The 17191-nt window shown below is 40.4% G+C and overlaps 1 protein-coding gene across 6 annotated transcripts in view; it reads left to right on the plus strand.

The window, feature by feature from the left end:
- The window catches only part of ARHGAP18 (Rho GTPase activating protein 18), a 135605-nt gene that overhangs the window by 37643 nt on the left and 80771 nt on the right, over nucleotides 1-17191 (plus strand). The gene's annotated exons all lie outside the window — the stretch shown is intronic.

Consider the following 17191-nt stretch of genomic DNA (forward strand, 5'->3'; position numbering starts at 1 on the left):
ACCTGACCAGAGGACCAATCAGGAAACCGGATTTTTTCAACTTTGGGTGGAGGGAACTGAGTGTTTTTGTCTTTGTTTTCTGGCTGCCTGCTTGCTCTGAGCTTTGGAGAAGTAGTTCTACTTTCTTATTTTCTGTTTCTAAGTGTAAGGACAAAGAGATCAGATAGTAAGTTCTATGGTTTCTTTTCTTTGGTATTTGCATGAATATAAGTGCTGGAGTGCTTTGATTTGTATTCTTTTTGAATAAGGCTGTTTATTCAATATTCTTTTAAGCAATTGCCCTGTGTTGTATCATCTATACAGAGAGAACATTTGTACTTATTTTTCTTTCTTTTTATATAAAGCTTTCTTTTAAGACCTGTTGGAGTTTTTCTTTACTTCAGGGAAATTGAGTCTGTACTCACCAGGGAATTGGTGGGAGGAAGGAATCGGGGAGATTTGTGTGTTGGATTGCTAGCCTGACTTTGCATTCCCTCTGGGGGAATAGGAAAGTACTTTTTGTTTCCAGGATTGGGAACAGAGAGGGAGATTCACTCTGTTTGGATTCACAGAGCTTGTGTCTGTGTATCTCTCCAGGAGCACCTGGAGGGGGGAAGGGAAAAAGGATTATTTCCCTTTGTTGTGAGACTCAAGGGATTTGGGTCTTGGGGTCCCCAGGGAAGGTTTTTCAGGGGGACCAGAGTGCCCCAAAACACTCTAATTTTTTGGGTGGTGGCAGCAGGTACCAGGTCCAAGCTGGTAACTAAGCTTGGAGGTTTTCATGCTAACCCCCATATTTTGGTACTTTGTTCTTTTTTCCTCCTCCTGATTTTTTTTTTAATTACCTCGGTACTTGGTGAATTGTTTCCTGCTTCAATGTGTGTGCTGGAAATAGTAAATATTCACAGCAGCGCAAGTCATTGAGTGGAAAACTTGCTTGTAAAGTGAATGCTGTTATAACTCAGTTAGTACGTGTGTGTGTATTACTTAAAAACACAACAGCTGCAGTTCTTTGTGCACCTTTACCTAGGCCTGTAGTCTGATGAGCACTTTGCATGTCCAGTTTCCATGGATGGTAGTGGGAGTTGTAGCACGACATGTCTCAAGATCAGGCCCTTCAATTTAAGCACTGTACAACTCTTCATGGGGCCTTTATGTATTGTATTCCTCTGTTCTTTGTATGTGGTAAGTTTAGGGTGACCAGACATCAAATGTGACAGGACAGGCGGTGGGGCGCGGAGGGTAATAGGAGCCTATATAAGAAAAAGACCCCAAAATTGGGACATCTCGTCACCCCTAGGTAAGTTAAAGGATGGTGCTGATAAAGAGGAAAAAAATCTTTCAATTTAGTATTTTCCCCCCACCATAAAAAAAAAAAAAAGCAAAACTGGTGCATGGGAAAGGTGTCAGATTGACATGCAGACTGAAGATCTCAGATTATTCCATAGAACAGGTTTAGCACAGGCAGCAGCATTGCAGACTTCTCCACATCGACCCCCATAAAGATCTGTAGAGAAATCACCTATGAGAGTGAGGAGTACTGTCCCCATGGTTCATTCTGATCAGTTACCATTTCTCTGCTGAGTCAACAAAAGTGCCAGCAACAGTGGTGAGATTTATAATACGTAGACTATTGAGGGCCCCATTGAGCATGGCACTGTCTTACTATGTGCATGTGTAAGTACATGTGTTTGCCTCAAAGAGATTCCAGTCTAAATAGACAGGGCAAATAAAGGGTGGGAAGAAGGAAGTACTAGGATCCTGATTTTATAGATAACTGAGGAGAGGTGAAGTGACTTGCCCAGGGTCACACAGGGAGTCTGTGGCAGAGTCAGGATTTGCCATCAGAAATCGCAGCTCCTTGTTTAGTGCTTTAACCACAAGACCATCTCTCTTTTCATTGTAGTGTTGCTAATTTCCCTGTTAGGAGTTAGACTATCTGCCCATTTTGTTTAGATCACCAGAGCTGTTTAAGTGTGATATTGTTTGGGTTATTGAAAACCAACTGGTTTTATATAGATTAATGACTTCCACCACCCCTCTCCCCATATTAACTAACATCTGCTCCTCTGCTTTCATTCCATTGATATTCATGGGTATAAACCTGAGGACACTGCAAGGCTGGTGCACTCCTATAAACATGGAGATCCATGGACACAGTAGTGCAATCCTATTCTTACTTCTGAATGTGTCTAAAGGTGCTAAAACTAGTGAAAGCAGAGACAAGGATACTGAAACCCCACTGCCATGTTGGGAGGGATCCTGATTTCTTATGTATTTGTAATGACTTTTTTTTTAAGTTTGGCCAACTCTCTCATGTTATTGGAAGGACAGGATGAAAAACGTTATCCCACTCCGTAGAGAGAACTTTTGAAGGGGAAATGTTCTGCTAGAAGCTGTGCAACGGTGGGCTGGAAGTTTGGTGCCTTACACCTGCAGTTGTTCAAATGCACAAAGGCTCAGGGCCTTTGCTCTGTTGCTTGGGAACCTCTTCCCCACGGCAACACACCTAATTCAGGAGGAGCATTCCCACGTGGTCCCCACTAATTTGCAGCTGCCCCGAATGCTCCCTTGAGTGGGAGGAGTTACCACAAAATTCTGATGCCATCAGAATTATTTTACACGGAGAAGCCACATGGGGGGCATCAAATGTGATGAGCAGTCATTCCCTAGTGCTTTTACTTCTCTGCCCCCGGAGCCTGACTCCCAACTAGGATTCTGTGGGATGGTGGAAATAAGGGGAACATGCTCTGGAGTTCTCGATCCCGCTTTCTAGTTTGCCCCCAGTCTGAATGTACTTTATTTGGCTTTCCTCCAAGCGGATAATCCAATCCTTAGTTTTACAGCACTGTTTACATGAGCTTAAATGACATTAAGACATAGCAGCAGTACATTTCTTTTTTCATGCATAAGAAATCTTTGCAGTACAATTTAGGCATCTGTCACTTTTTCAAAATATATATTGTGGATGTGTTTTTAGTTTAGGGTTCCCTACCATGCAAAGTATTTAAACTAAGTGAGCAGACAGCTCAGACCAATACCAAAACAAACTGTTTAACCAGGCTGCTAATAACTTCAGTTTTAGGAATTTGTTACTAAATCTAGGGGAACATGGAATGAAAAATATGTCCACCCCCTGCCTTTGAAAAATCCTGGTATAAGAGCTGCTCAGCAAATCAGTGCACGTAAGAATAATGGTGGTTTGCCCTCCTATAACACCTTTCTCCTGAGGATCTCAAAGTGCATTACAAACATTAGATACTAGTCATATTGATACCAAAAGAATCATACTGTATTCTCTTATCAATGGTTGGTTATGCTGTCTGCTGCTCATTGCGGACTTTGGGTGAAAGCCACGCTTATACAAAATGCCAGCTACAAAGTATTTGTACCACTTTCTATCCCCCTTACACCCTCTTTTGTGGGCTTCATGCAATGTGTTGGCCTTCTGCACAGGAATGACTCACCTTTTAGGACACCACATTACATACACATCCTAGGAGTCACTTATACATGTTAAAGTCATATAGCACAAGCTGTGTAGGGGTTTGCGTGTGGATAATTATTAAGTTATACTTATGCAACTGTAATTACATACCCTAACTTCTGCATAATACAGGCAGAGATTGGTGGATATTTCATTAAATTTTCTGGGCATAATTTGGTTTAACTTTTGAAAGAGTTATGGGTCTCTCTGACTCACTGGTCATTTGATCCAGATTTTCACACCCTTGGCATATTGAATAGTGCCTTGCTATGCAAGTATCCCCACTGTCGTCAGTGTTGTGTATTTCACAAAATTTAAAATTTTCCAAGGAAAAATTTCAATTTTGGGAGGAAAAACTGATTTTCCATCAGGAAAATATAAAGAGGTTGCTGGCTGCCTGAAAAGCTTTTTCAATTTCACTTTCTGCCTGCAGGGAATTGGCGAGAGCCTTCCAGGAGGACCACCAGCAGCCAAAAAATTCTGCTCTTGTTCTGTCAATGGAATTCTTCTGAAAATCCTTTCCCGTGGAAAAAAATTCACACTTTCCCCCCTTTAAAAAGAAAAAAAAAATTGGAGCGGCATTTCCATTTTCTGGCCAGCTCTACTCAGCATTGCCAGATTGTGTAGGAATGCGCCACAGTTATGCAGGAAACATCCAAATAAATGAAACTGAGATCTTCTGTAGAATTTGATGCCCTATCTACAGCTTCTGCTTTGTTCTGCAATAGGCATGTACCAGCTCAGTGCTCCAGATAGTGTAACTTTAGTGCTGGTTTGAAAGTCACTTATTTGGTTTTACTTTGAGTCCAGAAAACGTTGCCAAGTTAGAGACTGAATCACCTATCTTAAATATTCCTCTTACTAATATTTTGGTCACCATTCAATTAACAGTGTGACTCAGCAAGTGGCTAAATGATTTGGTCCATTCTCCACTGGGACACTGCTTGTACCGTCACAATCTCAAGTGATGACTATCCTATCAAAGCATTCTTTTCTTATAGTACAGTATAATCAACTATGTGGAATCATTCTCCTGGAGCATTTAAATTTAAGTTGTGACTGCTAGTATTTCAAATAGTCAGCCAGCCCTTGGAAACCTACTTGCAACCTACTGGCCTACTTACCTTAAGGTTTGTGCTCATCTAAGGAATCCTCCTTTCAAAATGGGTAATACTGGAGCAGTACACTACTGTGCTCCAGAGATCATACCCATGCAAAAATAGCCAAGCCAGTTCACTCTGAGTTCTGCAGACATATGAGAAGTCTTCCTTTACAAAACTTAGATCAAAGCCATGCTGATGGATGAAAGATGTAAGCCTGTTCCAAGCTGGTCCTTGAAGGAAAAAAAAAATCTGTCACATATCTTCTCTAGAACAGGCTTACCGGAGTATGGTTTTAGGAGGCAATAATTTAGAATAGGCTTCTATGTGGTCACTTTAACATTTTTGCCAATCCAGCAGTATTTCCTTCAGCCAGGATCTTATAAATGCTGCCTATATTTTACCACACAGAAATCTAGTATGTTTATTCCTGTGATAGTCTAGTGTAACCATAACAACTGGTAGTCTCTTCTCCTTTATATATTTTAAGTAACAGCTGTGTGTGGTTTCTAACCCTGGTTCAATTTTGTCTCAGACCCCTTTGAGAGAAGTAACAGATGGCCGACGCTGTGTCAGATTCCATTTTAAACAACTATCCTCTGTCCACATTGCTTCATTCCCCGCCGGCCACATTTATCCACAGCATGGATCCGCTATCATTGGATTAATTGCTCGTATGTGATTTAGAGTATCCCTGCTGCCTTTTCACCCTGGTAAAATAAGTTAATTATGTCACTTATGGTTCATATTGACCAAGAGTACATGAGGTGCTTTGTAGGCAGGTAAGAAGAAAGAGGTCCCTGCTCTGAGTAATTTACAATTAAAGACCCCAATCTGGCAGATGATTATTCTCATGAAAAGTCTGAGTTCAACGGCACTACTCCTTTATGTAAATATTACACACAGGTAACGGTTTGCAGGATAAAGGTCTAAATGGAGCATGTATAAAGGACAGGGAATGAGAGAGCAAAAAGTCAAGTGATTGCATGCAGCAGCACTAGTTGTGCACTCACTGGTGCCATAGGAAAAAGAAAAAATTAAGGTATTTAAGCAACATTTGTATATTGCAATCTTTGAGAGCCAAGCCTAAAACACAGGTTAGCTGATAGGAATATGATGAAATTGTGGCTTTTCCTCCTTTCCCTTCTCATTTTTAACTTTCCCCCCTCTCCTCATTCCTATCTTTTTTCTTCAACTCTCTTTTCTCAGAGCTAGGCTGCCATCCTTTGTTTCTCTACTCCTGTCCTACTCTCCCTCAGAGTCTTCCTTTCTCTACAGTGACTCACTCAGCCAGCTTACTGACTGTCACTCAGCCTTCCTGTGCAGCTGTAATATTGACAGACCCCGGTTGTTGTCCAGTAGGATAGAACCTAGGACCTCTGGAGCTTAGTGCATGAGTATCTACTGCGTGAGCTAAAAGCCAAGTGGCTGTTAGCTAAGGTTGTAGAGCATACTCATTAACCTGTAAGTGGTCTCAGTGCCATTGGATGGGACAGAGCACCACACCCAGGAGGTGTGGGGTTTACACACCCACCTAGCTTCCACTCCAGCTACTACTGCCTTCCTAAGCTGCCAGTGGAGAAGGAAAGAGCAAATTGAACTTTAGCTTTCAAGGTCAGACCTCACTCTTCTCCCTATCCCCATCAGCTCCTAAACCTCCAGTGCTCCCTCAGAGCAAGGGAATCGTCATGGATGGGTCCTTCCCCTGATCCTCCTGCCACTGCTGCCTTCTGTGTTCTCTTGCAGGAGGGAGGACCTTTGGATTGACAGCCCACTCCTTACTCCTTTATCTTTGTCCTTTCCATTCAATATGTTGCTCCCCTTTGATCATCCAAAGTCTGGCATATAGGCTTTGAAATGAGCTCCACCACAGATCTCAGTCAGCACTGATAGAACCCGAGACTGAGCAACAAAAATACACGCTTTCACCACTTGAGCAAAATGACTTACTGTATTAGCTGACAGCAGTAGTAAGCTCTTATCCACTCTGAACCATAACTAAAGGGGAACACTATCACTTTGTCAACATGTTATACAAACACTGCCACATAAAGAGACTCATTTGCTACTTGGTCTCCCTTAAAAAGAAGTCAGAAGGTAGGAACATCTTGAGTCTGGAAGGTTAAAGACAGACTTGCATTATGTATCACCCCACCAGAAATGGGAGTTGTAATATTGACCATGACAGATAGATCAGACAGAACAGCAGTCACATACACCAAGGACAGGTTTACTCATCAGCAGAATAGGTTTCAGACAACGTGTCCCAATATTTACTCACTTTAATCTGAATATTGAATCACTTACATCCCAAAACATCTTAAAAAAAAAAAAGATGCGGTTGTCAGTATGAATCCAGGCCCTCCCTCTGTGTCTATTTCCATCCCTGCAAGGAGAAGCGGTGTAGCCACAGCAGTACCACTGATTTGCTCAACCTCCAAACACAGTAAAATGCTGCATGAGACATAGAAGCACCATCACGGATTTATACAATTTATATTGGTGCAACTTATATTGATGGAGCCTTTCCACCCACATTGGGTTCTTTCATAATCTGTTATTCTACCAGATGTCTGAGGCGGAGGTCTCCCTACATTCACCATACAGGTTATTTTTAAATCTTGTAACCTCTTTCATTATGCTTCTCTAGTATTTTATACATCCCATTTCACATGTGCTGCCTTGCACTACCTTTTCCCCGTACAAAAACAAAAGATCTTTTACATCAAGACTGATTGCACTTAACCATTGCAGTCTTGCATGTGGTGTCAGCAGAGCTGTACATGTAGTTTTTACAGCAGATAGGTAAATGTCCTCTTATTTGGATCTTCCTGCTCATTTAAACCACACCCAATTTGATGCTCATCTTACAAATTCATCTCGAACTAATTGACATGAGCGCTATTTAAACTGCACAACTTAAGATAGTTTTCACTTCTTTTTCCTCCTACCCATAGGACCTCACCTTACTCAACACTTGAACCAAAGCGCATTGAATTCAAGGGAGCAACTTCCTTTCAGTTCAGTGGACTTCGATAAATGAGAAGTAACAGTCGCAGTCAGTGGAGTTACATCAGTGTCAAACCAGTGGGACAGAATCAGGACTCCATGTATTAGAGTGGTAGCTGTGTTATCAGCAAAAAGAACAAGGAGTCCTTGTGGCACCTTAGAGATTAACAAATTTATTTGGGCATAAGCTTTTGTGGGCTAAAACCCACTTCATCAGATGCGTGCAGTGGAAAATAGCCCATGAAAGATTGTGCCGAAATAAATTTGTTAGTCTCCAAGGTGCAACAAGTACTCCATGTATGTTATTTCTGACATACAAAAAACCAAGATGTTATGCCCTTTTCTGTTTATATGTGGAATATAGGGTCTAACAGACCTTTTAATTAAGAGGTCTGGATTTTTACTTATTAGTAAATATAGAATGATTAGATAGATATGAAATGTAATAATGACATGCTGTTGAAAAAGTTAGATTTTATTCAGCAGCAGAGTGTAAGTAACAAATTTAAGAGGAAAGATACAGAGGCCTGCTTTATATCTTAGAGTGAATATTAAAGTTCAGTAAGTTATGTATGGTGCATTAACATTTTATGTAATTATTTGAAATATATACCTAGAAATCTTTTTGAAGATCAGAATAGTTACACTTGCAGTCCCAGTTTTAGAATGAGTCCTAATGTCAATCTGCTGGTATTGCCTCAGTAAGAATTTGCAAAACTGTTAAACTATTGTCACTGCCAATATTCTTCTCTTTGTATCATTGTTTAACAAAATGAGGTGTGACTAGACAAGTTGGAGTTGAAAGCTGTAAGGCTTTCACAAAAGCTATTTATAGGTGCCCCAGAAACATTTGTAACTTGAACTTGAACACCCTTCTCTATAATTAATGTTTGCACTCGAGTTAATATGTACCTTCACGTTTTTCTGTGAATCAGAATACTACACGCTGAGCCCACAATTACAGTAACTCTGCTACAGAGAAGTTCTTGCCATGAATGGTTCTGTAGATTCCTGTTAATGAACATGATTGAGGAAAGAGTGATTCCACTATAGTACGATTTTCAACAAGATGACAGGCTACATGATTAGTACTGTTTTTAATGAACCCATCTCTGCCCAGGAATCTTGACTTCAGAATTATTAGTGAGAGTTTAAAAAAAAAAATCAGACCAAACTGAAAGTAGAAATAAGTATTTAAGAATCTAGATGTAAAAAACCCATCAAAACCAGTTTATTCTATAAAACATTTAAACCAATTCCCCGTGTATGTATTTGGCAGAGCAAGATTAATGTAGGTGTGGCTATCCAGTTAAATATCCATCCCCAATGAAGGGGGAAGGTTGTGCACTGGAATTCCTCTTGTCCTCTCCCCAACACCCAACCCATGGAGTTTCAACCCTGTGAAGCTTCAAAAGATGGGATTCCTTGGAATACCAGGGAGGAAAACAATGTTACCAAGCTAGTCACCCTCCACTACAACTTTCCACAGCCCATACATCTGCCTGACGAGGGGCCTGGCCTCTCTAGTCACAGGGAAAGAAAGATAAGTAACTCCAGCATTGTGTTCATAGCATGCAGACAGAAGCTAGGTGAAAATATCAAATACTCTTGCAGGACGGTTGCAGTATAATGTTACTTCTAGTCTTAGAATCCAGAACAGCACACAGCAACCGAGAGAGAGCGAGAACGTGAGAGAGCAGGCTGCTCCCTAAGGCAGAGAGGTACAACTCATCCCACCTTGTTCTACACTGGTTCTTCAGACTAACTGCTGCTAGTCTTGCTCGATTGCACACTTTACTATAAAGCCCCCTTGCCTACAAGCAGGGCTAGGAAAATCCTCCCCCTCCCAAACACTCTTAAAGTGGTAGCTTGCAATTCCAAAACAGTCCTTAATACATCACAGGAAAGGACCTTTCCTTTGAGGGAGGTGGAATTCAGTGAAGGAAGGATAGTCTGGCCTATGACTCAGAGCTGCATTCAGTTACAGGCTCTTAGTCTTTAAAATATTTAATCTTTGTCTTTTAGTTCCGCATCTATAAAACAGGAATACTACTTTTAGTCACCTTTTATCTGTTAAGCTCTTTGGCGAGGGACTGGCTCTTTGGATAGGTCTATACCTAGAACAACGGTGCCCTGATCTTGGCTTGTAAGCTCTACTATTTACAATTTGTACTACAGTTATGTTACACGTGGTCAGCTGTGTACAGTATTTAACTTTGCTCTTCTACAATCATTGATATTTTGTTGATTTGCACATGCATCATTTTTCTTCTGAGTCTTATGCATAGGCTTCCCATTCTGTTGAACCTATGTTCAAATACACAACCAAACTCTGATCTCTGGGGTGCAGTTTGTCCAGTGATTTATAGAAATGTGGATTTAGTGGGAAATGAAAACGTCAAGATTTTTTTTACGGAGAGAGATCATCTGAGGATTTTTCCATGATAGGGCATTGCTACCCAGGCTAACTTGGGATCAATGTCAGTTGTTCTCCAGCACTGCATTTTCCAAGTGGATGCAAGATTTTTTTACTTTCACAATGGTGAGTTGCTCTAAGAAAGTAAATAAAAATATTACAGAATAAAATTTTCACCCTGCAGTATCGACAATAAATATTTTGGAAGACAGAAATGCTTGGAAGAAAGGTGGCAATTATACTTCATGTTTAGGGGAAATTGATTTGGGCTGTTTCTAATATGTTCATGAAGTTTGTTCAAAGCAGCTTGTACATGAGAAGGTATTACTTTTATATCACTGCCTCCTTTAAACACACAAAGGATCACATTTACTATCCTGCTACCTGTTCCTGGCTCCAAGTTATGTGAGGTGAGATACTATTTTTTGTTTTATTTGAATGTCAGTACAAAAATTTCTCTGGCCTACCAGCATACAGAACTCCTGTTCCTTGCTCCTGAGTCTTAACACGCTGAGATGGCCTTTACTCTTTTCCCTGGGCAAGTCAGTCTTTCTGGCTCAACTTCCCATTTAAAAATCAAAATCATATGTAAATACTTCACAGGGATGATGAGAATTATTTGACCTTTATGTATAATTTAGGATTAGCTGAGAACCAGTTCCGTGTAATAGTCAGGACATTGTGGAAGTTTGTTTTGTTTGGAGACAAGGTAATTGTTGTAATGTTCAATTTAATAAGTGTCCTGTTCTGCACAAAATGTTATTAGAAAGACTGGGTTCAAAGTGCTTGATTGTAGGCCTACTCCAAAGGCATGGCATACTTGGGAAACATTTCCTCATTCCCTTGAGGACAGATATTGGAAGGGAGATAATAGTGGATTATGTCCCTGAATATTTGAGTATTATAAACATAATATAGCATTGCAGAGTGCTTTTTAGACCTTGGCTACACTAGAAAGTAGTACGAGCAAAAGTCCTATTAGCATAGTGTCACTGACAAAGCTATTTCAGTAGAGTGGATTCACATTGTGCGCCAGCACAGGTAGCCACTCTTAGGGAGCTGTGGAAATTTGGGGTCAAAGTCCCACAACTCCCTCTGTTCCTCCCATAATCTTCTGCTCTAGTGATATGTTTTTGAACTCTGCCGCAAACATGGATGCAATACATCACTTTTCTCCGTATTTAAGTACAGGGCATACAGTTCAGTTGTATTTGCAAAACTGCAGTGCTCAGTCAGCTGGGGATGAGTGGACATTGAATGCATCAGACTCACTGGTACAGAACAACTGTACATGGTGGAACAGTTTGTTTCAGCTACTCCTATGAGCACCAAGTAGTGGAACCAGACTGTGATGCAAGCCTAGGATGACCAGCAATGGACCCAGAATTCCAGATGTGGAAAGGCATTTTCCTCAAGTTGTGTACTAAACTCAATCCAGCCCTGCAGGACAGCTGTCCTAGTGTTCCTGTCCTGGTAGTGGAGAAAGCGTGGCGATAGCCATATGAAAGCATGCAACCCCAGATTGACTACCACTGACAGATAGCAATTTGGCATTGAAAAAAGAGAAGGAACCCCCCCCCACACACAAAAAAAACATGTGGGTGGTTATTATCAAGGCATGTAAGGCCATGTTACAGGGGTCCACTCACTACTAGGCTACTCTGGAGATTAGCTCTTTCCAGGTGCTGTGCCTGCCTCTGGCAATGTCTCCACCTGTCTTCTCATATGCTGTGGCCCCTCTCGCTCCAGGAGCTGTGGCTTCCTGTTTCCAAATTGGTCCTCCAGTGAGGTCACTATGGTTCTCCCTTTCTGAGATATCAAAGTCTTTTCAAGGCAAATTGTCTCATGCAGTTCGCTTTTTGGTCCATGCCACTTCCCCAGTGGCTGATAGAGGAATCTGGGCCCACCTTCTACTCCAGGTTCCAGGGCCCTCTTGTCAGAAGCCAAGGTCTGTCCTATCCCATACCTTGCTGTTTTACCCCTGAGCTTTCCTACCTTTCTGGGTCTCCTCCCTTCTCAGGGTTTGTCAGCCCAAACTCCCTCCTCCCAGGGCATAACTGTAGGCTGCCTAGCTCTGTAACCCCCAAACACACCTCCCTTCTCCTAAGGAGTGACTGCAGACTACCTCCCTGCAGTCCCTCTGTGTTCTCAGCTCCTGAGCTTTATACAGACCCCCTCCTCTTCCTGTTCAGCTGAGCCTCACGTGTAGTAACTTCACTGCTCCCTGGCTACTCCTCCAGGTGCAACCTGGAGAGTTGATTGGCCCAGCTAGCCACCTTAACCCCTTCAGGCCTTGTGTGGGTGGATACCCCACCTCAAGCCATAAAGTGTATCCTGCTGTACAGAGCAATATGGCTGGTCAGGGTTCAGGAAATAGATTCAAAGGCATGGGCTTCCCACATGGTGCTGGGGCTTAGGTGGGACACATCTCCATACTACACACCCCTGAATAGCTTGAGTGCATAATCAAAAGAAGGCGCTTTTCTATGATTACGCAGGCCGTGGTAGACCACTATAGGCAATGGACAGACGACATTGTTGGATGGTCAGAAGTTGTCCACGACACTTGGATTTTTAGAAATAGAGGACTTTTGACAAGACAAAAGCTGGAACCTTCTCCCAGACCAACCAATTGACATTAATGACATTTCTATGCCATTTGTTATTCTTGGTGACCCTGCCAACCATTTACTTCCCTGGCTTATGAAGCCATATACCAGGTGTCTGGACATAAGTGAGGGATGGTTAGCTGTTGCCAGAGCAGAATGACTGTGGAGTGTGCATCTGGGGGATTGAAGGACAGCTGGAGATGCCTCCTGGCATGGCTTGATCTCAGCAAAGAAAAATTATCCCAATAGCTATTGCTGGATGCTGTGCATTGTGTAATCTGTGCAATTCTTCTGACATGGTGGAGAATGAGGAGTTCAGCAGGCACACTGTCCACAAGCAGCCTGAAAGTAGGTTGGTTACTAGTACCGCTGCAAGTGCTGTGCAGGTGATGGAAGCTTTGAGAGCTTACCTCCACAGTGGGCAAAAGCCAGTGTCCCATTGACTTGGTACTCTGCTGGAGCCTGTCTTTGGGCAATATGCATGATTTATTTTAATGGAAATTTTAAGAAGCAATCCTTGATAATATCCATGAATTACTACCTTTAATATGCTTAATTATATTGTATAATGTGGAATGGAAGGCATGCAAGCTATATGAATTATTTTCTAACGGTAGAGGCAGCACTGTAATGATAGAAAACGCAATATTCAGAACAGCTGAACATTGCTCACTGAGCTTTAAACAATGCCTCACCAAAAGAATCAAACCACCACCATCAGAACTATGTACAATGAAATGCAACATGCAACTGTGCCCAGTCTGTATCACAGGATTAGCTGATAGTGTGGTCAATGAGTTTTTTTCAAAGGTAGGTTAATATATAGAGACTTTACACACCTTAGTTGGTTTTGAACTTTACACCAGAGAGATTAGTTTTATGACATACATCAAAGCACATCATAAATGTGAAGTGTAATCAGCTGTTTGTGATTTAAGTATAAGAAATACTTGAGTATGTTCCCATTATCTTCACCCCAGCGACATCCTTACTATGGAAATTAAAGGAAAAAAGACTGAATGTGGTTAGCTTTTCTTAAAAAATGTTTAAGAATTTAAAACTGAATTCATTCTTTCTTCCCCCTTCAGAGAAGGAGAATCATACTTGTATTAAAAGTTCAGCATTTACTGCTCATTGAGGAAAAAAATGAATATATATTTGAATTTCTGTGAAAGTTAATCACATGCAAGATCCAAAAATCACAACTTTGCTCGCACCAGGTTAAAGCAGGAGTTGCACATTGATGAAACTCCATTAACTTTAATGGGAGTTCAATTCTCTAGAATTTTCACATGAGCAGTTTATATCTCTGATCTGAAAACACTGTTCATGAAACTGTAGGCTGTTAAAATCTGTTGGATGGTGCTTCAGTACTTTTCTCTAACTTTTAGCAAGATTGTCAGAGAGGAGCGGATAGTGCTCCTCTATTCTGGGATGGAAAGGGTACCCTGGGATATTTGCATTATCTATTTTCTCCCAGTGCAGGAAACCATTTGAGGTTTAAGGATGCTTTCTTGAATCTTTGTGTTTAAAGAAGCGAGGGACTTAATAGTCACCAGGTTGACAGAATTCCATGTATTTAAGACACTAGTCTACACTGACTGTAAAAACTTACCACATTGCTGATAATCTTCAAAACAATAAAATATTTTTATTTATTTTAGTCTCTAAATTGCACCACCAGAAGTAGAAAAATTCAGAATTTCAGTGAATGCCACCTGGTTTAATTATAGTTCAGGAACTAAGATTTCAGCATTGTTTCTTACTGTGGTGCATGTGTGAAAAGAATAAGCAAGAACAGAATGTGCTGATTAAGATTAATATTCTAGGTACGTATACTTAAAAGAATTAGTTAAGTGGCTGCATAATTAGCCAATCTGAAAAAAACAGTGAGAGCGCTGATTCTGCAATCAGATCCATGGTGGAGCCCATACTGAGCCAATTTCAAGACAGGGCCCTAAAATGTGATTCAGAGCAAGCATGAAACTCCCCTTTATACCAGAGTCTTTCAAATCATGCAAACTCAGTATGTCTCGATTTATAGTTCTACAGGAACTTAATGCCACTTTCAGAAGCTAAAGGTGTCTATATTCTGAATAATTTTAAACTACTAATTGTGTTTGTGGCTTAATTGTTTAGTCCCCCCCCCCCCCTTTTTTTTTTTTTTTTAAAAGAGAGCTTTCAAAGCTGAATGCATAGTTTGATTAGGTGGAGTCTCACTGGAGGCTCTGTGCGACTGTTTGCAACCTTCTCCCCCTACTGAAGTCGTGTGTGGTTTCAGGTTCATTAGGCTTGCAGGAAAAATGGGTTGTAGTAGTAGGAGCTTTCTGTAGACATCCCCTCTGAAGGTGTAGATAACTCATCAGATATATTTACATTATTAACACTTGACTTAATATTAACTTAGTAATATTTGTACCAGTACAGTGATGTTCAGACAGGCACTAAGTGCATAGTCAATGGCATAACTCCTAGAGGGAAGCAGAACAGTGCAGAGGGAACAACCCTCTTTGAGACTGGAAGTTCCCTTTTGTGTGGACCTCAGGATCTTAGTGTAAGTTTTTAGGAAAATTCCCACAAGGTTAATTTCATGGGGTTTCCTCACATATCTTCCGTCTCCTTTGCCCCCAACTCTTCTTCCATGGCTATTCCCATAGGAGAATACAGTTTGGCCATAAATCTTTAAAGGATTTCAAATAATGCTAGAATGTTTGACCAAGTAGATTATTTTGCTGAATAACTAAAGTAAAGCCTGGCTATGTAATAAAATAACATGCGTTTGCTCTATTTGTAAAATTTCTTACATATAGGCATGCAGATCATCTCAGTGTGTATAATACATTAGTCTTGTAAATTCATACATATCTTAATCCTCCTCTGCAAGAGGAATTGACCTACCTTAAAATAATTTTGTAATTTAATATGCTGAGCTCAAAGTGCAATTTGGTGTGTTGGGGACATAGTCAACATTTAGCTGCTGGCATAGGCCAGTGTTGACTGTAGGTAGCAATTTTGATATATTTTTTTTCATAGCCCTTTGGCCTACTACATTTTGGCAATGATAAGGGGTTTTTGTTTTGTTTTAAAAGGAGGTTCTTTAGTTCCATTCTTTCAAAAAGGAAAAAAAACAAAATCCATGGCTGAAGTCCTGGACTCACTGGAATTAATGGGAATTGGATGACTATCTTCAGTGGAGCCAGGATACCATGTGTTTATGTACATCAGATTATGATTAATTTAGTTCTGCATTAGCAAATGTCTATTTTTCTCAGAATGAGAGATTATACTTTTGGGGTTGGTTGAGCATATATGTTTATGCATGTCAATCTCTGGTTTTTCCTTATTCTTTGTTTCCTGTTCATTTTGTTTGGATTTAAAGTTCCAAAGTAAGGATCAGGAAGAAAGGTCACTGTGCAAGAACCACAGAAAATAAAATCAGTTCTTTACAGTAAAGCTTTCTATATTTAGATAAAAAACTGTTTAAAAAGTTGAAGTTGCAAATGTTTTTTCAGTGGAGTCTAGCCAATACTCCAAAGTATTACACATTCTTTTTCAAAAATTCTACATCTTAAGAAATCCAAATATTTGAATGTTTGTTTGAAATTGAACAGTTAATGGAGCCAGCCAGTTCTTAAGTTTGTCATTCACTATCCTCCCATTTAGTTTATATTGCCCAATAAAACATTGCCATGTGAAATTTGCAAATATATGCAAACGTCAAAACAAATCAGGAGATTAAAATCCAGTTTCCTATTCAAAAAAACATCAACGAGGAGTCCTTGTTGCACCTTAGAGACTAACAAATGTATTTGGGCATAAGCTTTTGTGGGCTAAAACCCACTTCATCAAATGCATGGAGTGGAAAATACACTAGGCAGGTATAAATACATAGCACATGAGAAGATGGGAGTTGCCTTATCAAGTGGGGGGTCAGTGCTAATGAGCCAGTTCAATTAAGATGGAAGTGGCCTATTCTCAACAGTTAACAAGAAGGGGTGAATATGAAGGGAGGGGGAAAAAATCACTTTTGTAGTGCTAATGAGGCCAATGCAATCAAGGTGGCCCATTTCAAACCCTTGACAAGAAGGTGTCCTGTTCAAGTAATTCATTTCCAATATACTTTAACACTAACATGTACTATGGCATTACTTCCTACAAAAATAACTAGAAATTCAGGGTGTGTAGGACAACTACTTGATGTTTGAGTAAAAATGAGTTAGAAATTTTTTTAAAAATTTCTATCAGGTAAGTTTTCAAAGCATGATTACTTTCAAGTCTCTTATTGTTTTTAATCAAACTTTTCAGAAACAAAAATTACCCTGAGGTGAGACATAGCCGGGAAAACATCATTAATATCAGGTTCTTCTGGAAGTCACTAATATTCGAGAGACTCTCTTGCCCTTCATAATGCTGTGGAATTATTTTGCACACGCGTTGTTACACAATGAGGTATCGTTGCTATTTTTTTGCTAGAAATACATGCCCCTCATTTTGAATGAAAAACATTTTTACAGTTGTTGCTGTATTGGTTATGAATATGAAATTTTGCATAGCTTTTAGACTCTAGTTTTGCTTTGCACCTCTAGTTTTA

Source organism: Gopherus flavomarginatus, chromosome 4 (assembly GCF_025201925.1).
Source record: "Gopherus flavomarginatus isolate rGopFla2 chromosome 4, rGopFla2.mat.asm, whole genome shotgun sequence".
Taxonomy (NCBI): Eukaryota; Metazoa; Chordata; order Testudines; family Testudinidae; genus Gopherus; species Gopherus flavomarginatus.